This window comes from Apteryx rowi, unplaced genomic scaffold (genome assembly GCF_003343035.1).
Source record: "Apteryx rowi isolate R43461 unplaced genomic scaffold, aptRow1 scaffold_909, whole genome shotgun sequence".
NCBI lineage: Eukaryota > Metazoa > Chordata > Aves > Apterygiformes > Apterygidae > Apteryx > Apteryx rowi.
In genome coordinates this window covers 199,331-223,720 of record NW_020451215.1, presented here as the reverse complement: position 1 = coordinate 223,720, position 24,390 = coordinate 199,331, and the positions used below count along the sequence as shown (strand labels likewise).

General features: G+C 35.9%; 1 long non-coding RNA gene across 1 annotated transcript; it reads left to right on the top strand.

The window, feature by feature from the left end:
* The first annotated feature begins 13,091 nt into the window (after nt 1-13,091).
* LOC112978253 lies at nt 13,092-23,090 on the top strand. Its single transcript, XR_003257806.1, has 3 exons — nt 13,092-13,166; nt 22,367-22,614; nt 22,895-23,090. It is a non-coding gene; the product is annotated as an uncharacterized LOC112978253 (long non-coding RNA).
* Nucleotides 23,091-24,390: the final 1,300 nt, after the last annotated feature.

Genomic DNA, 24,390 nt, shown 5'->3' with positions numbered 1-24,390 from the left:
TCAAGCTACATCTGCCATACTGCAAGTCACTGAGAAAGTGAAGAGAATTAGTTTGGCTGTGCTTCATTTCCAGTCAGGTATGTAACTCTATTTCCAAGGAGTTTCTCAAATGTTCTGTGAGGTTAACTGATTCGTAGCTTATGTTCACATTTTGCTAAAGACAGAGCTGAAAAATCAATAGATACAAAACTATAGCTATTGAAACCTGCTCTTGGAATTGATTCCTTGAGGTTGTGCCCTTGAGCTCACCCAGAGCCGTTTACAAAGCCAGGCCAGGATAGTACCTGGACACTGACCTGCTTCACTGGCCAAGAAGGTGGGTTAGTGGAAGATGTTTCATTGTTTTGCTGTTCATCTGTATGACTGGCAAAGCAGTCCATTTCTTTACCTACACGCAAGAAGTTTGGCCATCGCTGAGGCCGGGTCTATGTTATAAATAGTTGTTCATGCAGCTACATCTGTATGCTGCACTCGCACAATATTCCTAGTATGAAAGCAGCTATTTAACTACAAGCTAAAACCATGCGTAGGCAGACATGACTCATTCCAGTTCCCTGCTTAGTCTCCCTTCCCACAAAAGACAACAAGCCGTGCTAGCAAGAGCACAATATTTGCCTATCTACACAAGGGGCACGGTTACTTTGGTCACAGATCACACTTCATCACACAATTATGCCAGAAGAACTTTTTAGTAGAGAATTTGCCTCAGGCACAACGTCTCCCAAAGCTATTTCTGGGTTGGTACAGTTTATATAGCATCTTTTGTTCAAGGCTGTGCCTAAAGCCACAATCCAGCTCTTGCTTCTAAACAAGTGAACACCTTTTTTCTTTTTTATAACATTTCCATTTTCAGCTCTCGTGTTAGCACATTTTGTGGCTTCTATGAATTAATATTTAAGCTTTAATGTTGTTAATAGATCGGTCTTTACTTTACCTGTGTTGCTAGAAGAATTAATAGTACCTTACTTGTTCCCCATGAATAGTATAAAATATTGATATAAGAACAGAAAGACTATTTATACTCACCAAATTATATATCCTCATTCTCCTTGCCCCTAATGGATAACTTTACTAGGACTTTTAGATAAGATGAGTTACATTGGTTTCTCATATATTTTCAGCCATATCTACTAAAGTATTTATTGTTAATATGGAGCATTGCGTCATTTGGTATTCAATGTATTCTAGTCAATTAAAGTATATTGGGTTCACCAAGGAGAAAATGGATAAAAATTTTTGTTCTATGTTCTGTAGCAGATCAGACCAGATGATCTTAACATGCCTCTTATCCTTAAAACCTACAAATAGAGAGTAAAGAATGGTAGTTGGTAGACTTCCAGTTCAGTGACCAAACTGAAAAATTTGCAGGAGGAAGAGACTTGAGTGTAATTTGAATGCAAATTTTTGTAGGGAGTTTATCAAATACTATCAATGTGGAGATAAGTTAAAATAAAACACCTTTTTCACAGAATAATCCCTGTTTCTGTCAAGGCTTTACAGGTAAAGACTATTTGAGAACAAGGGAAAGGAGGGGTACCCATTCTGCTATTGCTACTACTGAATAATATATGTCCACTTGACAAGCAATGCTCACAGATCATCTTGCAGAACAGAATATGATTAAGATATAAATATTACTTGGGAAGGGAGAAGACAGATCACCCTTTCATTCTGAATAAGTCATCAGAAAGGGCAAAGGGAAAGGAAGACTTTTCAAGGATCACATCCTGAGGGTTTGTCTCTGCTGTTCCATGGCAATGACAAAAATTCAGAGTTCCTTGTGATTCCTGGTGCTAAAATCCCTAAATATCTGTATGAGCTTTGTGCCACAGGCAATTGGCACAAACTTTGTTTTCTTCAAAGCTCTTCAGTGTCTGTAAATATATTTACTATTGAAACCTCTTTGTATGTGCATGTACCTTTTTTTCCTCCCTTGTTTACATTAGAACTGGAGACCTGAGGTCAGAAAACAAACCTGTTTTGTACTAAGTCTGTTTTATATGAAAGTCTCAAGTTTTACATCTAGAGCTCAGTTAGAAGTGGGGAACAAAAAAGAAACGCTAAAGTCATAAAGAGAAAAACATGCACTGTTATTAAAACTCTTCATCATTGCAATGTCTTTTTATTAAAATACTATGCTGTAACTAAACCTCAAAAACATTAGTGGACATTTAGACATTTTGTTGTGGTCCCCAAATTATTACTAAACTAGCTCAAATGCAAAATAACTAAAGGAATAAGAAACATGACTGTATAGCCTCTGTACACTTTATTGCGATGCCGGAAGATGAAAATAGTACTACATATGACCTCTGAAAAGTAAACAGTATATTTTGTACTGTATTTCAAATTTCCATAGTCTCAATAGCAGGGGCTTGGGGAGAAGGGATGGCCTGGTGAGTATGGATCTAGTCTAAGGCTTGTGATTGTCACTTCCACATCTTTTCTCAAAAACAATTTTGCATGTGAAATTGGAAAGTGACTTATTTTCATTACGTCTCAGTCCTGTATATGTAGAAAAGGGCTAATACTGTTTTCATGTTTCACAGTGAAGATGAATTATTAAGGATTGTGAGGTTCTTGGATTCTACAGTAAATGTGTGTGAAGTGTGAAGTATACCCAGACAGGGATAGTTAATGTTATTTTAATAATAATAATATCAAACCAGGAACCTTTACTATCAAAGAAGGCCGAAACTGCATCTAATAACTGTACCAGTGTATCACTGATTGCTGTTGTTTAAGTTGTCTAATGGTTTACATTGCCAACACATTTACATTAGATTTATTTCTGCCAGGAAAACAGTTATCCTGAATTATAGCAGGCTGGGTTGGTCATAATTTTTGTAAACATTAAAAAAAGTTTCATTGCTTTTTGAGCTTAAGGACAAAGGAAAAGAAGAACAATATATTTTTATAGAGAGAAAAAAAAGGTTGTGACGTTTTAGACAATAGAGAAAGGTTTCTCGATAAAACCTTTCTAAAGAGCTCCAGGGATCCAAGAATTACATGTTATCATATTGAATGGTGCAGGTCTTACATACATTGTTTAGGATAGAATTTCTTTCCGCTAGCCCTCGCAGAACAGAGGGTTTCAGTGTTTTCTTACTTATTTATCTTGTGGATTTATTACAGTTATTTTACTCACCTGCCAAGATTTTGCATGTGTCAGGAGCAGAGCTTCCTCCCTCCCCCCTTTTTTTAATTGGGCATTTTTATTATTTGAAAGACAAGCACACACCAAGCTAAACATTGCCTGAACAACATACTCATTCTTTTTGGTAGAGAATTATGGATTTTATTCTCTAATGTTTTTTACATACCAAAAATTACCTGCCAGCATGATTCACTCTCAGCATCCATGGAGTTAAATCATGAACCCCAAAGGAAATGGAAGGAGGGCATGCAGAAGAAACTGTGAAAGTGTAAATGGCAGATAGAAGCTCAATTCCCTTGGAAAGTGATTTCCACATCTCACCCGATATCTTTTATTTTTTAGTATCGTGTTTGATAGAGTCAATAGGATAAGCAGGCAAATAACAAATACATGTTGCGAGTGAAAGGGTAGTGAGAGGAGGGCTGTCAAGCCAATCCATATGGTATTCCCATTCTTGGAGCTTGCATCTTTATTCCTCTGCTGTCCGCGTGGCAGACCTAGCGTCCGTTCGACACTGGTGTGTGTGTCATGGTCTGAGGAGCACTGGGTGTTTGGGGTGATAGGTCCCATGTCCCGCTGTCTCCAGTGGGCGACTCACAGGTGTGTTTGAAATCTGAAGAATGATGGTCAAGCTTCTTTGGTTGGGATCCCCTTATGTTTATAACTTGCTTCATCAAAAGAAAGCTCAGTTCAATGACATTTAGCACACATCATAGATATTTCTGTGGAAAAAAAGTTACTTGATGGTAGTTTCTGAGCTGTGACGTCTATTCACTCTTTTGCTTCTCACATACGTGGCATGCGTAGGCTATTACAAAATTGTATACATAAGGTTATATGTGATACTTTGATTCAAGTATCAGAGGACACTTGCTCTAAAATCCAATAAATTAATTCACCTTGTCATCCCTTTTGGGCAGAAATATAGGAAACAATATTTAAATAGACTTTAAAATAGCAGCAGTATTTTTCACCATATTAATGCCTTACACTGTCTGTCAGATATGATAAACAGACAACATGTTTCTCCCTTTATATATATGGCAATATCTTTGAACAAATCTAGATAACTTCCAAGCTAACAAGAAAGACAGACAAGTGTCAAAACCTAATACGCATTAGACTAGCAGGAAAATGACATATTCTGCTCATTTTCACATCACAAATTTTACTATATGCTTAGTTATTAGGAAAGCGTCAGGTGTATTTCACGGTTTTGACAGAAACGTTTAGAACAGATGGATGAATTAAATTTGTCAAGTGATACGTTCCCATTTTAATTTGCTGTGATTCAGCCTGAGAGAAGGACAAGGTGAATTTATTTTGCTTTTTCAATGAGGAAGAAAATTAAAGACTAAGGCAAAGGTCATTTAATTAGCTGCAAAATTCTTAATAATAACAGAACGATAAAATACTAAACAACCTAACATTAAAAAGTGCTATGTCTGAGAATAATCCAAATGAAAAATTCACATTCTTTAAGGTTTAAAATATAAAATAATGTCTATTGAAAATAACATAGGTCCTGTAATAAATATTATGGTATTGCCTTTAATTTTTCAAGTACCCTAAAACAAATAAAAATGCTTATAAAAGAAAAACTGTATTTGTAATGACAAAAATAGTGAAGACAACTATTAATGTAAAAAAAAGTATATGTTTCAACTCAGGAATGTACTTGCCTTATTTTTGCAGATAAGCCATTGAGACTCTTATTACATCACTCTTCCACAAATCTTGTTAGGTTCGGTGATGGTCTCTGATTTTTCAGCTGACTTCAGTTAATATTGGAATATGTCCCAAATCAAAAAATACTTTGTTCCTGAAACCTTGGGAATAGTTTTGTGGCAAATTTCTGCTATTCTCCTATTGTATTTATGTTGTAGCCTTGTAATGAAACATGAAAATCACTCAAATATTCTGGGGTTTTGGGTGATTTTTATGGAAAATATTTCTTTTTCACATATCACTTAGAAATAGTTACTAAATTTCTAGTGAAAATATGAGCATTTTCAGTCAAATTCAGTTTATTCTTACAGGATGATGGATTTCCACACAGATATGATGACAATTGCACACTGATTCCAAGCAGGCATTTTACCGAAGTAGTGTGTTATGTACCATTCAGTTGTTTTCTGTGACTATGTTTGGAGCAAGGTGTAAAAATCACATAGAAATGTGGTGGTAACACTATTTGTAAATTTGTGAAACAGAATAAGGTATTTTATAGGATTGCGTATGTGAAACATTTAAAAAAGACTGTGGCTTAGTTTTGACTGTGAAGTAAATTCACAAGTCTTTACTTATGTATCCTGTATAACGTAAAACTGATTTCACAAGTAAAACAAAACAAATGAAAGAGAACAGCTCAGAATTTTATTAGTTCATATAGAGTTTGAATAGTGTTTGTTTGATAAATCCTCAGCTGTAGATTGAATGTTTGTTTCTTTATGGATTACCATTTAGTTTATATAGTTGTATAATTTAAATTAAATTTCATGATACAGTCATCTGTATTCACAATGAAGAAGATCTGTAAGCTCAAGTAGGAATACCAGACCATGGTGTATTGTGCTGGGATTGACAAAGAAACCACTTAACACAGCCACTCCTGCAAAATACATTCAGAGTGTGCATTCACAGATTTCCCCAAGGTTATCTCTGTGTACAGGCATTGGAGAATAATGCATACTTTAAAAAATGCATCTATGATTATTTTTATTGCGAAATTAAAGATGATGAATTTGAGAGAAAAGAATTAAGCATGTTGTATGCTATGGCAAATCCTTTTATAGCCCTTTACCCATTAAAAGGGTATATAGAAACAATCAGTTATATAAAAGCCTAATGAAAGTCATAAAAACATTGAACTTTTGGATGACTTATTGAAAACCATTCATCAAAGAAAACATAGTACCCTTATATGTAAAAAGAGATCTCAGAAAGGAAATAGGTACATTAAGTGATTATTTTTGAAACAGCATATGTATAGGAAACCCTTATATCCTTTTTTCTATAGATTTGAATGATATTTAGCATGTATCTTGTAGCTTTGCCACTCTCTTTGTACTGTCATTGTGCTCCTTACACATACATCTGTATTTTGACTGCATGTTAACTATGAATGACCGTTGATTTCAAGAATAGCTGTGTCTATCTGAAGGGCATAAAGACAAACTGGGCCAAACTGAGAATGATATCGAATGGAGCAGTGCTCAGGGCCAAGACTAGCCCTAACATTGCTATGAAGGCTCTGCTGTTCTTAATCTTAAATGTATGAGTAGGAAAATAGGAAGGCATTAAGGCATTTCCACTGCCAATGCTATGAATGTGTCTGCTTTAAAGATGCTCGGAGGTGGAGGGTGACATTGCTGTGCTTTTTTCCATACACCCTAGTGAGCTGTAACTGCAAGGTGAGCAACCAGTTTGTTGGAAGTGATGAAGAATTAAGGGGGAAAAAGTGTGAGGAAAATGAAAAAATAGTTGGAGTTAGCTTCTGAAGAAACATATCTGTTTGAATAAGTTTTTGCCACATTACATTTGTGATCAAACTGTGAAATGGGTGGAGTTGCTCTGGTCCCAGAGTGGAGCAGCCCATGCCATGGGCCATGGTCATGCAGAGCTGGCCCAGGTGCCTCTTCTGCGTTAGTCAGTTGCTGACTTTTCCCCAAGGACCCACCTCAGTTTTGTACTGGGCAAGAGAGACAGACTCTATTAGTAAGGCGACATCTAGCAGAAGAGACATAACTTCTAGTCCTGACTTCAAATAAAGCAGAGTAGGGATTTAAATCCAGATGTTGGAGATGAATGTTTTAACTCCTAAGCCTTCTGGCTGTTTATGATGAGTTTCTCTTTCCCTGTTTCTGCAACAAACAGTCTTGGTTTCATTCTCAAAAAATCTAAAACTTCACTTTTGTTCAAAGATGGAATTCTTCCTTTGCATTCAAAATATATTCCATTTAGCAAGATTACCTAATTTTGAATGCAAAGGCGATATGTTAAGTTCATGTCTGATATAATTCCATTGAAATCAGAGATATAATATTTGATCTGAGTGACTCACAGTAGCATACATATATATGTTCAGTCCAAAGCGATGTTCTATAACAACTTTTCTTTCTTTGGATTCTTCATCACACCTTTTCATGTCGGAGAGAGTGATAACACTGCTGGTCCCTGCTCAGACAGACCCATTTTAGAATGAAACTGGAGCATGCATACAAGGAGCACCCCTAATACATAGCAATTGCTAACAGGCATACAAAATTGGTTGCCAGTGTATCTAACACTGATAGGTATAAAGAGGAGGAAGGTTTCAACCAAAGGGACTGCAGCTTGTGTCTAGCCTGGGTGCATGAGACAAAAAAAGGTGAGATTCCAAATAAATTTTCTGCCTACTTCTATCAACGACTACTGTAATCCCTGCAATATAGAGCAGATAGAAGGAAGATTGGAAGCATAAATTGGTAAGCAGCAGCCTTTTAACTGTGTTGTACAGTAGACCAAGCAGGCAATGGTACCGTTTTGCAATTGATTTCCTCTCTGACTAAAAGCTATTTTCTATTTCAATATGTTTTCCATTACTGACTTCTCAATTTTTTCCCCCAAACTTCCAGAAAATAATTTTATTTATTTATTTTGAAATGAGCAATAGGACAAGCTCTCAAGGCTCCCCTGAAAATATAACTAGCAGGAAATGGACAGGTGAAAACCGACTTCTTATTTTAGCATCCAGAGAGTTTGTGTTTAAATTTCCTCCTTTCCATACGATGTTAGGACTTGTAGTGTGCACTTGAACAGATTAGTTAGTGAGTTAGAATGGACTGGGGAAGCCTGGCTAATCTCTTTGTACAGTGTAAATAACAGGAAGATAAAGAGGTACGGTATTCTGTGGAACTCCATAGAAACATATGGAGCAAATGTGCTGAAAGAAGGCAGCTATTTAGATGATAATGCTATACATTTAGAACAGAAATAGTCAGTGAACTTGTATATGTATATTTACATATATATATGTAGTGCAGATGCTAGTGTCAGAAAAAACACTTCTTAGAAAAGGACCTGCTATTTTTGTCTTTTTTGCAAGTGGGCTTGACACCATGAGTCACCAGGTTCTCAAAGGCCATTTATGAATTCTAGGAGAGTTAGGCAGAGACTGAATTCCTCTCAGTATACTTTGAGTACTAATAGCCAGTTACCTTTTTTAGTACTCTGGCCTATCTAAATCATCAATCCTTGCTTGTTTCGCAAAACTTCTTTAACGCTATTTGTGAGACCTACCATGAAAAAGAGCAATGACACTTCTATTTCTTGTTTCTTTCTCAAAAAAAGCACTAGAGTGGGCCTGAGTTCAGGAAAACTTAAAAGTACTGGTTAGCAGAAATATTTTGGGAACTGGTAGGATCCAGCCCTAAATTTCAATGGAAATAATTTTCAAAGCGTTGTCCTGATATGTTTGTTTCTTACCTTTAGCTCTGAAAAGTAACCCCCCCTTCTTTTTTTAGATAATACAGAGCATTGTCAACTCCATGCTCATCTACTGAACTCGCATAATCTGAGAAACATAAATGGATGTTCCCCTAACAAGAAAAGTGGGGTCTAATGTCATTGCTATACTTTTGGACTGAACTGTTTAGATGCTAGAATTATTTCAGTTTGCAAAATGTAGTTCTCCACCTGTTCTTTTAATTGGGCAGATAATTTGCAGAATATACAGGTCTATACTTTTATCCTCGTTATTAGTACAACAGGTGATCTTAAATTCATGGTGTGAGCAATTACTCCCTTAAAGTTATTTCAGGAAGCTCACCTGCCTGTACTGTGATTGCAGGTATAACAATTTTTTTGTTTTTTGTCATCACAATTTACTGTGTGCACTTGATATATTGCTGCTTAGTTATGAAAGGGATGGATTAAGTTGAGCTTTTGACTTGAGCTACAATATTGTAATCTTGTGAGCCTTCTAATGAAATTCTGGCTAACTATGTCAGAAATTTTTTCAAGATATCTATTCTTGTGAAAATCCAGCATTCTTGAGATCTCACCTGTAGTTCTAGTTTCATATGTCAATGTTGTGTATGATTTTATTCTGATTTCATACTTTATAACTGTTTTGGGTCTGTTTCAGATCTGTTATGAAAAGGATGTGTTATAAAATGTAACTGGATACCCCTTCTGTTTTTTCATTTCGGGGAAAAAAACAACTTGGACAAACAGAAGACTCCAACCATTTTGGTCTACTACAATATAAATTGTATGAGTATCTGTTGTTTTATGCAACATTTCAGCTCTTTCAGAGTCAGAAATAGAAGACTCAAAGCCATGAGAAATTGAATTCTTAATAACATCAAGTTTATGTGGATTCCCAAAGATCATCATTTCACATGAGATGGAGGAGGTTCACAGGATTGCAGAAAGGTAATTTCAACTTGCTTCCCACCTCATTACTACAGACTGAAAAAAAAAAAAAAAAAAAAAGGAAATTTGGATGTTAGTCTTGCCATCTTTGGCTGAAAATTTGAAATAAATCAGGTTATTGTTTCTGACTTGATCATCACTTCTAGGTAGTTCAGTCTTTTCAAACAATTGTAAACTGGTTCATAAAGTCAAAAAAGTCTGTTCCCTTTGTACTTACTGAATTTGGATGGATTTGTTTGTTCAGTTTCTAAATTAAAATTACTACTTTAGATTTCAGTCTCATTCCAGTATTGATTCTTTCTAACAAAGAGTGAAGTCTTACTGCAAATACCTCAGGAAGAAAAAGGATTACTTCTGTACTGCAGCTGTGCCAATGTGTAATGTACTTTCTTTCTTTTTCTTTTTTTTTTTTAATGTTAAAATGAAAAGTGATAATCCCTTCCAGAGATTCCTTAATCTGCTTGAGAGGTGGGACTTCCGCTTTAGAATTCTCTGAAACTTTAAATCGTTGTAGAGCACTGGGTTTGAATCTCTGTTAAATACTTGTCACACCGGTGGTTATTTGCCAAAGGACGTTGTTTCACAAGAGTTACCGGGAGGGTTTACAGAAGTGTTAAGTTAGAAGGATCCTGAAAAAGTTATCTAGTCTAGCAGAGCTCTCTCAGCAACTAAAACTTTATTTTATTTCTTTCAGCGTTTTCACGTTGGCTATATCTTAAACTTTTATAGTTGTCTGTTTGTCTGTTTTAAACTTTCTTAAGTGGACCTGGTTCTGTGATGTTTTGGGTTTATCTGACAATAAGGATAAACTCATAGTAGTGATAATTCATTTCTTCTTCATAAATCATCTTCAAGATGCATGCAAATTGTTCCAGTATCTTTCCTCAAATTATTTGTCTTGACTGAATTGCAGTTCCCTGATTCTTCTTTTCATCTTTTTACTGGATATCGTGTTTGACCTTCTCAAGTCTTCTGTAACCATGCTTATTTTCTCCAGGTTCTCAGAAACATCAACCAGCCATTTCAATTTCTTTTAGGTCCTTCTTTGCAATTGAACTTGCTCACTTTTTAAGAACCTGTTTGTAGTCAGGATGATTCTGGATATGTTCATTATGATATTGAACATATTCAGTTACTGTGTTTTATATGCCATGGTAAAACCATAACATAATATTATGTTTGAAATAACATATATGTTCAGTTTCATCCCAAGTACCATTATAGGTTGTTTACAGTAATATTGCTCTGTTAGAAAAATGTTATTTCTTTTTCCGGCATAGAAGAGGACAAGGTTTAACACCGCTCTGTTACACAAATCCCAGGCCCCATATCACTTTTGTCAGCCTGCTCATAAAATAGATAGAGCAGTTGCCAGCACAGTAGATCAAAGGATTAAATATTTAATCTTTCAGATCCTTTGCTCCTTAGGATCCGCAGTCTAATGATAAAACTACTTACTTTTGCTCTGAATGGCGAGTTCCTTAATCGTGAATGTCAGAAGATATAGTCTGGAGAACAGATGAGAAATAACAGTTACGAATAAAACGAGGACATACTTAATGTATGTAAGCTTGATTAAGGTAGCTCACGGAAGCAAGGCAGGGGACAGCTTTGCTTCTCTGTGATACATGAAGATGAAATTAAAAGCCAATTATGTACAGGTCATGAATTACTCATCCAGCAAGGACAAAAACAAAAATAAAACGCTCTATACTCTCTTGATATCTGTGGAGTTCTGCTAAACTCAGTTTTGTCATTCCTCATTTATATAAATTAAATGATAAAAGCATTGGCCCAAAGGTTACTTAATGCCTATTCTATGGCCTTTACATTTTTGTGTATGGATGTTGTGTTTCTGAACACACAAGATCAACATTTATATTTTTAGTGTTTACATTAAAAAGCTGTTCAGTTCTTATATTTTTCATGATTAAGTGTGCTCTTTTGGATTGACAGGAAAAAACAAAGAGAAAGAAACATGTATGTGGCAATTTGCATACTAAAATGCATCTAAAGCCTCTGCTGAAGAATTCTTAGTTGTTGGAATAGGTTGGATTCACGTCTGGGCAGAAGAGGGCACGAGGCTGTAAACGGAGCAGGTGTAGCGTGGGGTTTGTTTCTACGCTTCTGTGTTTCTTTTAGTGGGTGATAACACCTGCAACCCATTGTCCACGCTGTTTTTGTTTTATCATGGAATTTTACTTTATTTATCATTTCCATAGACTTAATTCCTTATATAAGATTAATAAGGGTGCAGGGATCTGCAGACAGTCCTTGGATTAGTGAATTGGTCCTGTTTACATATGGGTTGTAATGGACACGTACTCAATTCTTTTAATCCTCTATGGAAGCAAAATTAAATTAATAAAAAATCCTAACCCTGTAACATTTTTGAAACCTAATTTACCTGAAAAAGTCTCTTCTGGTCAGTAAATGTAGGTATTCATTAACATTTAGCAAGTCAAGTTAATTTAGGAAACTGGAAAAAATAAAACACAAAAGCAGAGCTGATTTACTGACATCTCTATTGACATTGAGTATTTCCAGTCTGCCCATGGGCAGATGTTATGTGGACCTACCAAACCACTTCTGAGAATCAGTTCAATTCCAGAAAATTTCCTTTTCATTAAATTTCTATATATGGAAAGTAATTTTTTCATTGTAGCTAATAATTTTATTCAGATATCTATTAGCACTACAATCCCCTGACAAAGAATCTGTAGTATTAAAGAACATTTTATAGAAATAAGCAAATTTACTTATGTTATAATAAATTCATAACCAAATATCGTCCTTCTTAAACATGAGGAAAAGAAAAAAGAACCTGAAATGAAAATAATCCAAATAAAGAAATAAAAGATCTAACTAACAAAAGGCTAAGGATATTAGGATGCAATAAGATTTTCATGTGACTGTTTACAAACCCCCAAAGTTTCACAAGATTTAATACAAATGATTTGTTTCTCAGTAATACATCCTGAAGGTGGATTGTTCTTTTTTACCATCATCCTAATTCCTTATTCATTATTCTTCTGTCTTTAAAAACAAATAAATAAAATGTTATCAGGAATCCAATAAGGCAAATGAAGTAATACCTAATATAATAGATCATAGGTACCTCATATGAATAACTTCCAAAAAATGCATGTTGTCAAAATTTTTTCATACAAATAATTCTGCAAATAATAATCATGAACCATAGAAACTGGGAGAGTTTGTAAGTAAAGAAAAAGGATTGCTTTCCAGTATAATTCAATCAGATCTGGAGGCAATGATGAAAAATGACCAAAAACTGAGAATGTGCCTCCTTAGGACCTGATTCAAAGCACACAGAAATGAATACAAGTCTTGTTTTTTGAGGTGGCTTTGGCTGACAGCTATCAAGAACAGAAAAGTGCTCCTGCTGAATGTATTTCTCCTTAATTTCCATTCAGGAAGATGTCATGGCACAAAATGGCTGTTTCCTTCGTAACAWACGTGCACTTCAGTAGTGACTAAAGTTGTCTTCTCTACAGCCCCCCTTTGCTGGACAGGAGGTGTGTTGCTCTTGAACCTCACGTGCCAAATGAGCCTTTTCGTCAGAAGACCTTAGGTAAGCGTGGAAGAGTAAAGATGGGTGGGAGCAGACCTCAGGCAGAATACTGAGTGGTATAGATAATAGATATTAGTAGGCAATGTAAGTGGAAAACTGAGGGGATGAGCTTTCAGAGATAAATGTGAAATAATAAATAGAGACAATGTGACCGTATTAGTCTCAACAAAGGAAGAGCAAGCAACTCCCAAGATAGTGAATTGCCCTCATTTACTTTCTTTCCCCTTCAAAGGGTTCGAATATAGGTCTTGGCAAGCAAACCACATATTAGCAATTTGACCCAGGACTTGTGTTTTACACATAAGTATTTGTACTTGTAGAGGAACCTCTTTGAAACCTGTGCCTTTAAATTTTGAATTTAATACAGAGATATTCTTCTACTTGAAAATCTGCCTGTGTATCTATTTCAAGTATGTCCAGATCAATAAAAAGAAGTGTGGTTATTGTTAGCAAATGCATTTCCTGTTTATTCTCATTTGCTTAACACTTTTTATGGTGGTGCATTAAAAAACAGTGGTCAAATATTCTGATTATAGGTGTTGATATTTGCTGTCATTAAAGATCAAGTCCTGCACAAGCAGCATACACTAGGGAAAACAAGAGAATGCTAAAGCTGGAGACAAATACCAATTTTTTCCAATTCTAACTAAAATGAACAACTCTTTTGTAGCGAATGAAGGCACGGACTCAAGAGGTGAAGCATCTTGAGACATTTATTATTTGTTTCTGAGTATATTTATACTAAGAAGTTTGCTGCTTCAGCGGTTTTACAGACACACTTTGCTAAGCCAATCATCATGCAGATTATGTCACAGGTAGCCAGTCATTGCACCGATCACGCACGCGGCGATCATGCCTTGTACTTTGCTACTCGCTTCTCCTTTCCCATACGCTTTGCTGCTTGTAACTTTCCACCAGTTTAACCCTGTCATGACCCTCCACACTCTTTCTTCTCCTAAGAAATTCTTCTTGTGGGGATAATCTTGCTTATCTAGAAATCGAAAGCTAACAACTCAGAAAGTATTCTTTTATGATACTTGAGAAATACCGTGAAATGACTCTATATGTTAGACACACACATGTGCAAACATGCACACTCATATGCACGCGCACTCACCCGCACGTGCACAAACACAGAGACTCCCAAATATGTATTCACATGGTGTTAACAGCCTAGACTAAATAAAAAGAAAGGAAATACAAAATTCAAGCTGTTTGCTTTGCCTTATCTATTTCTATTATGCATGGTAAATATTGCAGATCATCTGGTCTATCAAATTGAACGCTGTTTGGAGACTCCTTCAGAGTTTTGCCGCAACAGGGGATTGTAAAGATAGATGCAGCAGCAACTCTGAGTTTTCCAGACTTCATTTAGTTGAGCTCTTTATGATATCTGAATTTATTTTTTCGCATGTGAATCTGCTTTACTTCCTGAGGTTTTTTTGATAAAAAAACAGAATATGTTTGGGGGGGAGGGTTTAACATTAGGGGTTTTTTTATGATGCTTACATTTTAAGGAAATATAAATCATCAATGAATAATAGCGGGTGATTGGATAAAGAGATTTGATACTGTGATATTGTGCATTGCGAGGAACTGTTCTTGGCTATGAAACCAGGCCCCAGTGTGTGCATATGTGCTCTCTCAAGTCCCAGGGCAACTCAAACTTCTAAAAATTGTAGCATGTAGGCTTTAGTTAAATATCCAAAACTTTAGAAGAGGAGAAGATAACTCTCCTGTTGTAAAATAAAAGATAACTTTATTTAAAGAGCTTAAATATATGAAACTCCTCCCTGAAATTCTGGTTTGTGTGTGTGTGTGGTGGGTGTTAAATAAATGGAGAGAAGTATGTAAGGCTGGAATATTAACTTTGGTTTTCTTTTGCCTAATGATTACTTAATACTCCCGAATGTGTGAACATAGCCAGTCACCTTTTGTGCCTAAGACATCATTTTTGTCTAAATGCCTAGAGAAATGTTGATGTTATCATGGGGGATATTTGTAGTAATACAGTTTTCAAAATATTTAAGGGTCAGCTTTTGATTTAAAACAAGCAGTAACTGTAAATTGTGTTGAATTAACTTAGAGCCAGCATTTGTACACCAGAGACCTGCTGAGAAAGGCAAATTCATTTGGCTTGTTAGACATGTTAACATTAATGTTATTTTTAAAGGAAATTGTATTTAATAATGAGACATAACATTTTTAGGCAGAATTAATAAGATTATGATGCAAAAAAAGAATCTCTTTTGGCCAGTTAATTACCTTATATTATTATTCACATTGTATGACCTTAAATTTGGATAACGATAAAATTAGCACAAAGTGTTGCAGCAAGATAGAATGGCATGTATTTTTTCTGTACATTACTAGTCAATGGGGTAAGTCCAACTATATCCATAGCGGAGACCATGATGCTGTGGACGATCAGATAGACTGTTCTGGCTGCTGCTTGTGCTTATTGTGCAAATAAGAAATTCTGTCCTCAGCTGGTTATTGCTGTCTGCTGTCAGAAGTTGGGCAAGTCCTGGTGGTTTTACTGGTTGTCTGATCACTCCCTAATTGATCTTAAACCTGAGCCAATTTACAAAGCCAACACCCATAATAATTTGTACCTTTACCTGGGTTTGTGAGCACAGGCAGGTCAGGTTGGGTTGAGTTATAGTCAGGCAGGTGATTCCACCAGCAGAGCTGAGGTCCTGTCTCTGCAGCAGCCAGGAGCAGTCATCTAATAATTGCACCCTATTTTAAATGGTATTGATGGTTACTAAAAAAATCTGAAGTTTTCACATTTCATTTTGGGTTCCTGCAAATGTGTTGAAAAGGCTGTTTCATACTCTGTTCGCAGCCTGCACCTATGAATTTGTAGAGAGAACAGTATTATGTTCAGATGGATATCAGACAGTAATAGTTTGTCATGTATAAAGTGCCCCTTTCCATGCTGGTTTTTCATTGTAATATCAGTGGTTTTCTATAAAATACAAACTATAACATGTTAATATGTTATATTCAACAAAGGAGAAAAAGGGATCACAATGGAAAAAAGGGGATCATTAAACCTATGTAGGCATAATTTTAATATTAAGAGAGCATCTTCTTATAAAACTGAAAATCAGAACAGTTCTCAACATATATGAATCAGCCTGCTGATCTTGAGGGCTTTTTTAATTAAAACTTTATTTTGTTGTAATGAATCAATACTAAAAGTTCCTACAGTTACAGTTCTTTAATCTTATAGATTACAGGAAAAGGAGACATATATTTTCTAAAGATGAATTTAGCTTATCATTACTGCACACACTTTAAACAAATTCCTGTGGTTCCCCCTCAATCTATAAACCTTCTTTCTATTGGTAATAGATTATAGAAATATTGAAGCACCTACACATAAATTAGGAACTAGTTTGATTTTCACTGCTTTATGAGAACATACATTCTCTCTTCTTACTAATAAATATATCTGCATATTCTATTTTCTTCTGAACTTTTCCAGCATTGCACAGCAGAACTCAACAAAGAGACTTTTTGCTGAGTTAATTTCACTGACTTTTAAATATTTATGTCAAAATATGCATCAAGTCCTTTACAAATAACTAAAAAAAGAGAGAAAAACTTTTAAAGTCATGAATTCTATTCCTATTGTCCTGCTCACTCAAGGTGACCAGATGGCGATAACTCCACTTTTTACATGCTCAACGACTATACTGAAGCAGGATTACCATAGTGCCAGGATGGGGGAAAATCTTGCTAGAGTCAGAAGTGATGCAAAGCTATTTATACTACCTCTTATTGTATTCACATCTCCTTTTCAACAAACTCACTGGGGATGAGGAACTGCTGGAAAGTATTACAATTCATTTTAAGATTTTATCTGACCAAAGAGTTGAAGTAGACTGCTCTCAACTTTGGTATTTTTGGTATTCCAAACATTCCAGCAAATGCTAAGAATAAAGGATATTTGCCAGCATGTTGCTTGTAGGCAAACCACTAGTACTAATTCATAGTTCAAATTAGCAGCCTTCACACAAACCTTGGGAAAGCTGTTCTGCAAAGCAGCAGAACAACTTAAAGTTTRGTTCAGGAGAACAGTAGTGATTGTTCCTTCAGAAAGTAAGAAAAGGATTTCTCCTTGCAGTACAGTTTTCTGCATTTCATCCAACATAGGATTTATTAAGTCGTTTTATCTGTGACAATAAAAACGTCTATAGAGGTATGAGATTAGAGACCGGTTATTCTAAAGATTAAGAGTCAGTGATGCTGATCATTGATGCATGCAGCAGAGGTAACTTAAAAGGAGAGTGTGGCAATGTATTTACTGATGTTTTTTGCATTAGCAGAATGATGCAGAAGGCCAGAGGCTCAGCTGGCAATCCCAAGTCTGGTTCTGGATGTCTGGTGGAGAGGACAAAGTGCTCTCTAGGACTGTTACTGTATTTGTTGCCTGTATTCCAGTTTCCATTAATGACCCTTTCGATAAGACTGTAGCATCTGCTCAGCCTGTATTAAATTAATAGAAGTCTGTTCTTGCTTTGATGGTGCCACTAGAAATGATGATCGTCTTCCCATCGTTTGGTCTGTGACATGAATCACATCACTTGAAGATGTATTGCAGTGTACCAGACGTAAAAGACAGCGGTCTGCTCCTATGTAAGCACATAAGAGCAGGAGTCCATCTTCTAAGTTCTGATCTTATTTTAGAAAGGCATCCTTTAAAATGAAAGGGAAGCTTCTTGCAAAATATATGCTGAAGAGAAAGAAGGGTAGTGGGTGTTATTATTAATAATCATTACATCAGTATTTGCTGAAAATTTTAGATCCAGTGAAGTAGGTCGACTGAGCATGCTATGTGCTGCAGCATCTCTCATAAGTAGTGAACTTTTTGCGTGAAGCTTTGCTCTTGAGCATTGTTTGCCCTCAGTGGAGATTGGGAACAGGAACCTTTATTTTACAGGGTGCTGCTGTTTGTTTTTTTTTTTTTTCCTTCCTAAGAAATGGTTCATGGCCTGTTAGTGTCTTTGCAAAAGCAATCAATAAAACAGAAAACAAACTTTGCTTATGTTCCTTTCAGTCTAACTCAAAATAAAAATAATCTCAGTGTAGGAATGCCAGTAGGTATAATTACAATGTTAATGCATATTTAGTTTCTTGAGCTTTTTGTAAGACTACAAGCAAGGATGCTAACTTTAACTACTACTCTTTCTAATGACGAAGAAGCCTAGATTATCTTTAAAGGAATTAAAACATACTTCCTGTGAAGAAAACAGTGGGTGACTATTAGACTAGCCAATTCTCCTTCTCCCAGTATCCTGTCTTCAAAAATGACCAAAACAGTGCCTTGAAAAGAGCATAAAAACAGGCTGCAATAATTTCCCAGCATTCATCTATAGTTTTTTTTTTTTCCAGAAATTCCTAGATTCCAGAAGTAATTAATAGCTGGTTTTTATCTGAATATTATAACAAACTTTGCAAACTTGACGACTTCCATGAGTTAGATAAAAGTAAATATTATTTAGACCAGAAAGTATACATAGTCACAGGACAAGTAGGGGGTGGCATTCACAGTACACAAGAGCTCTATTTTCAGCCTTCTGATTGAGCCAAAAGGTTTATTTTCTGGCCAAAAGAAGTATCTAATAGAAACAGTTGATTCGGATATGAATCTACTGGTAGCTCACAGGTGGTGCATGGCTGTGCCCTTCAGCGGTCTGAATGGAGTGGGCTTGCAGTTTGGGAATTGGGCTTTCAAACCTTCTCCAAAGTCGCTACCCCTCCACCCCACCATAGCTGTGTTTCTCTTTAGGTCAGTCCTAAAGAAAGCTTCCTATTTTTTTCACATAATGATTTGAAAATGCTTTAGTTAATTGCTTAAGTTTTTTCAAAGATCTGTTACCAACTGCCTTTTATCTTCTGTTTCATCACCGAGTCACTCAAACTGCATTTTTTCCCCATCAGCTTTAGTTTTGACTAGAATAATTTTGTGCACTGAACAAATTTTATCACTTCACAATTCTCCTGCTTTTTCAGAGCACTCGTGAGTAAATTTGATCTTGCCCACCCCAACAAATTCCCATAATAATAATAAACCTGACCTTGATCAACTGAGTAATATTAAGACTGCAGGTGTTTTAAGGAAGGGGAAAAAAAAGAAAAAAGAAAGAGAAGGAGGTGGGAGGAGGGAGAAGTCTTCACTTAGAAATTTGTCTTGTGAGCTAATGTGCTGGATCTGAATCATGTAAGTTATGTGAGAATTCAGGGATACAGATGATTGCTTTGAAACATTATACTCCTAAGGATACCTCTTAACAAGTTCCAATCAAATTCTAATTTAATTTTAATCTTCTCACTTGGAGGAAAGGAACCTACCTCAAGGGAAAAAAATAGGCAGCCAAAAAAAGAGAAAACTTGTTAAAAAGGCCTAGATCTGGTGGTCTGGAAGTGAAAGTGAGAGGGTAATGGAGCATTTTTATGAAAAGTTTTTTATAGAGAAATTCTTAAATTTCCGCTAGATATCTAGTGTCAGGACAGTGTAGAACAGCACAGTGAGGATATTTAAAAAATAAATATATTGTAGAATACTGTGACGGTTGATGCTTATGGCAATTTTTACCTCCTCTGCCCATGATAAAATCGTTCAAGAATTCACTGAAAGTCAATAAACATTTGTTAGTGCACACAGATTACACAGCGATGAGTAATTATAGTTTATTCTGTGAACGAGCTTAATTAATTTTTCTTTTTTCAATCATTGTTAATGATATATTCCCACTGTTCCTAGAACAGAGCAGAGTGAAGTTTGTGTGTCCTGGCTTTGCAGCAATGATGACAGACACTGTCAGAGAGAAATTATTTTTCAGTACTAAACTTTGGCCTTTGCTGGGGTGACTCAAATGTGACGGGGGGGTTGTTCCACCTGGAGCCCCAACGTTAGAGTAACATATTGTTTGAAGGTAACAGTATTTTATTTATACTTGGTTTATACATTGGTATAAATAAGGTGCAAACCTGGAGCTGGCAGTTGTGCTTGGCAATTGTCTGTGATGTTGTCACTCATTCTTTGAGAAATGCAATTCATATGCCCTGTTTATGTACAAAACCTTGTGAATGCTCTGTGACGGGAGCTTCTTCCTCTACATCAAAAAGCAGCTTTTTGCTTTTTTGGCTGCGGGTTTGGTTACATGTTGTACCTGCTCTTAAAAACTGGCTCCAGCCGCTGGAGTGTCAGAGTAGGTTGTTGCAGAGAGACGGAAACAGACGGTGCAATCGATCTTCATGACTCCTGATGCACATGACTACACTTCTCCCTTCCTAAGTGGCGCATACAAGGTGATTAAATAATCAGCGCTGGGACCCTTGAGGAATATAAATCCCGCAGCAGCCGCTCACAGTGCTGCTCTCTGCTCTCTCAGGCAGCAGCAGCAAGAGGCTGCGGTGCCCCGTTCCAGCTACAAGATGAAACACAAAATGAATCCCACGTCCCTGTGTGGGCTAATGTATTTCAGTTCTTTTACTTGTTTGTCTCAATCACCGCTTAATCATAAAATGCTTATTTTTCTCTCAGTATTAAAGGAAATTGACATTGCCGTATATCTTAAATGGGATATCGTATCTCTCTCCTAGCTGAGTAGGAACAAAATGGATCAACAATTCCCTTAAAGATGGGTTTATTGGGATTTTTAGCATCACCCTTTAAAATTTACTCAGAGCGTGTTTTAAACTTTTTGACCATTTTTAATTAATCAGATGGGCAAAGAACTTCAAATCTAAAACAAATTGGTTTTGAACACAGATGGATCAAACTGCTTTTATTAGCAACATACTAGGCAATAAAAGCAAATGCCTTTTAGATATTTCTTTAAGTGTATCAGTGTTTATAATGTCTCCTACAATATTATTCTCCATTAGAAACCAGGAACAGTGTTAAGCTGACATCACTGATGCTTATTACCCTGACTGCAAAAAATATATCTTACTTAAAAATTCATGTTATATGAAAATCATAATTATGTCCTTCAAAACTAGACAGATGTAGTCAGATACAATTTATTTAAGAAGAAAAATCATCCCTTTTTCCTTATCTCCTAATTGCTCAAACCTCTAAGTTTTTTGCTGCCAACATGAGAGGAGGGAAAACATTTATTAGCGAGTGTACTAGCTGGGAAAAAATAGAGCGAAGATTTAACTTACATCTTCCTATTGTTTTTTAAAAGAAGCTATTTTAATATGTAAAGTAATTTTAAAATAATGCAACAAAAAAGCCATACATTTTTCTCATCTGTATGTTCCAAACTGTGGCATAAAACTAGCAGACAAGGGAAGACAGAAGCAAAAGTGAGGGTTTGGCCTACAATCATTTTATTGTCTCAACTGGGCACTTTTAGAGATACCCAGAAATTAAATTAAAGGTTTCTGGTAGTGTGCATGAGTCATAGCAGCACCTCAGGGCTGCTGTATAAATAGGGTGTTACCAGAAAGTCATATGCATTATATTCTATGGCTTTACTTGTATGCACGTCTATAAACTGAAGCATAGCTGATATAAGAAAATTTTTAGTCCTCCTTACATTTCTGCATACAGGAAATTCTCGTTTTTTTTCTTTTAGAGGCCTCTATAACATTTTGGTGCTTTCTGGTGTGTAAGAGGTAGTGGAACTAATACCCTTTGCCATAGACAAGAAGCTAATAGATAAGCTTCTTGAAAATACTTGTGCTGATACAGCATAGTTACTTTTAAAAACCAATCCCTCATATTTTTCTTTGTAGAGACTGCATAATGATATTTGATAGTCAAATGATTCAGATTATAATGCATTCTGAACTTCCTTGAGAATATTTCTGCTCCCCCAGTCAGAGAAGTCTTTGTTTGAATTTGTGTCCTCATTTTCCTATGGTATCTGTGCAATTTCTGTGTAAAATAAATAAAAATCAAGAAATTCTTTACAGAATAAGTAATTAAAGCAGAAGTTCCCGAGAACTCTTTAGCAAAAACATTGTGAGAAAGCTGCTACCAAGAGAAATGAGTGTACTGACTTTATCCTTCAGACCTTTCCCACTATCTTTTTAGGTTAAAATCTGCTTTGATCTATGAAGATCAGTTTCAGTTTACAATAATGTACCGGGGAAAGCAAAATTTGCCTCTCTGTCACTGCAAATAAGGTAGGGTTTGCCCTAATACAGCAGATTTCCTTGTTTTCTTTTTGCAGCAGTGGTGCTCTGTGACAAGTGTGTCTCTGGAGACGATGAGCACATGTGGGATGCTGACAAAACGGCTCCAAAGACTTCATCTTCCTTCAGAGGCCAGTCCTTCCTGTCCGAAACCATCAAATCACTCTCTGGCTACCTCTCCCATTTGGAATTTGCATGTATTTATATGTGCGATGAAATATGTGCCAAAAGCTCCTGTCAAATCAGCATGAAGATACCTGAGGGAGTAGGTAGAGGAAATAAATAGGTAATCAAAATATTAGGAGTAAATGGGGAGGATATATTTCCTTTTTGTTTTGTTTTGCTTTCTTTTTTGGATTCTGGGGATTTAAAGGTTATACCATGGACTGTGTGTACATCCTTTGGTACAGTTATCTTTTTGTGCTCCTGTTCTGCCTTCAGGTAAATCATTAGCAATATGTTCTAATCTCTCTATTGCTCATGGATGCTTTTGTAGCATCATCTCGCGCTGTCCCAAGATCCTGTGATGACTGTTAGAAATGTGTTTCATTTGGATTTTGGTTTAGATTTATGCTGCTTTGAGTGTTTGGTTGACAGACTTCAGGAGAGGCAGACTTTTCCAACTCATCCAGGTTATGCAGCTGAAAACCACACAAAGAGGAAACATCTCCAAGGTAAAATCAGACAGTAATTTTTTCAACAGATAGTAAATTGGTGCCTAAAGAAATTAATTACTGAGATTAATGATTTTAGATCTGTAAGTTACATTCAGCAAATAGTTGCAGTCAGAATGCTTATTTTTTTAGTTTTAAAAAATTGAGTAATTTAGAAAAGGTTAATTATCAAGCGAACAATAGAGATTTCATTGGTTAAGATATTTTGTGTTGTTTTTTTCCGTTAACAGAAAAAAAAAATCTGTTTTTCTTTGGCTCACAAACATTCTTCTTTTTGTTTTCCTTTCTGGCCTGTCAGCAAAGTAAGAAAATTGCCATTTGCCTGGCTTTACTCCTGAGATAAGAGATGATTTTATTCCCATGACTATTCACTGATTAGTTGTCTTTGGCTGAGAGTGCTAACACAACAGCTAGCTATCACCTGGAATTTCTGTGGTGTGGATATTGTCCATTGTAAATTGGATGATACCATCAAACTAACTTCCAAGCCATCAGAAAGAATTTATCAGGCCCAATCACGTGCTCATTTATGTGGGCACATCTCCTGTTTTCAGTGTTTACCAAGAGATGAATGGCTCCTTCAGTATAGTCACTACCATTATCCCTTCTAAGGAAATACAGGTTTAAAAAAGAATCTCTGTATGCTTAAGATGTATTTATTTTTCCCTTTTTTGTGATAATGAGCTGTAAATCATTAGTAGCACTAAAGTCAGTGAAACGACAGTATAAGTCCAGTATAACTAAGCTCAGCATCAAGTTGCTGTATCTGATGTTTGATCTGTGTAATGTTATAAAAACTTTTTTATTATACAGAGATCCTTCAAAGACACTATTTCAATTAGCAGGCAGATACTTTTGTCTGGCAAGTTATCCTGTTAAATCAAATAGCAGATTAAAAAAATACATTATATGAAAAAGAATGTTAGTGAAGTCTGAAATCTGGCATTCAAAGACAATGTAGACTTTTATAGGGCACATTGAGAATGGAGGAGTAAGCGTATGTTGGGTATATTTTTATATTTTATTGTTCAGAAAGGAATTGTTTGTTGATGCTTATTGCTGAGAATAAAAGTAAAATTACTCAAAGCTAGTTGCTGGATAGATCTTGTTGCCTCTGTTGCCACTTCCTATTTGCACAGGTTTTATATAAGAGTCTGCTTAGCTATTCTTTCTGCAAAATCGCTTGGGGACTATATCCCAAAGCTGGCAGTTTAAGGTACAAGAATATCATCAGTTCTAAACAAAAATCTCCTATCTCACAGCAGAGGGTTTAAATATAGTGAGTGCTCATCATTTACATACTAGATTTGAAATTATTTCTTTGAAGGTCAGCAGCATATTACATTACTACTTCCATTGGGTGGTATTTTAGAATTTTTACTGCATCC